Source organism: Crocuta crocuta, unplaced genomic scaffold (assembly GCF_008692635.1).
Source record: "Crocuta crocuta isolate KB4526 unplaced genomic scaffold, BGI_CrCroc_1.0 scaffold110, whole genome shotgun sequence".
Classification (NCBI taxonomy): Eukaryota; Metazoa; Chordata; class Mammalia; order Carnivora; family Hyaenidae; genus Crocuta; species Crocuta crocuta.
Window position 1 is genome coordinate 856,791 of NW_027527386.1, and position 1,023 is coordinate 857,813.

Here is a 1,023-nt window from a genome sequence, read left to right on the forward strand (position 1 = left end):
TTTGTTCTGGTTTTAAATGAGTCATTTTGTATGGAATTTTTTTGAATTTTGTAATGTTTTATTTAATTTTGAGAGAGAGAGAGACCGAGTACGAGTGGGGGAGAGGCAGAGAGAGGAGACAGAATCCAAAGCAGGCTCCAGGCTCTGAGCCATCAGCACAGAGCCCGATGTGGGGCTCCAACTCACGAACCTCGAGATCATGACCTGAGCCAAAGTCGGGCACTTAACCCACTGAGCCACCCAGGCGCCCCTTTGTGTGGAATTTTTAAACTACCTACTTGAAAGATGTATGCATCTGGGCTGCAAAGAAATACACTTTTATGCTCTTCTCGTGGGCGAGGATCTCCAGGAACAGAAGGCAGGACTTCTAGCGAGCCCAAGAGAAAACACTTCTTTCCTCCCACTGGGTATCGCCTTTTTCCTCCCTTGGACAATGTCTGAAGATATTTTGGGCAGGGCGGGGTGGGGAGAGGGCGCTCCTGGCATGTAATGAGTGGAGGTCAGGGATGCCGAGGTCGTGTGAAGGACGATCCGGCCCCAGTGTCCCCGGGTGCCGAGGGGGAGAAAACTTACCCTAAGAGAACGCACTTTCAGTTTGGGGTACAGTAGCCGCCCCATCTGGCAAGCATCCATCAAGAGCTTGTGATTTGCTGGATGGATGAGTAAACACTTGTATGAGCCCTGGAGAAGACGGTCTGCCGGGCTAACTTTTGGTTTTCTGTTGGGAAAAAATGCTTCCTGCCATCCCCTCCCCACCCCCGCCGCCCTTTCTGTGAGCATTTGTGCCTCTGGTTTCCCTTTCTTCCTTCCCCAGTGTGGCCAGCCAACTTGCACGTGAATTCTGAAGACCGTGGGTAGTTACACTCAGGCCTCCGTGGTTGCAGCCCTGCCCCACTCAACCTCTCTCCGCCTTTCTTTAGAACTGAGCATGCAGAATTCAAAGGGTGGATCCGACTCGCCGGCTTCTGTGGCTCTGTGTCCATCGGCGGGGGGGGCGGGCCCCCGGGGCCCCCCCCGGCCCCC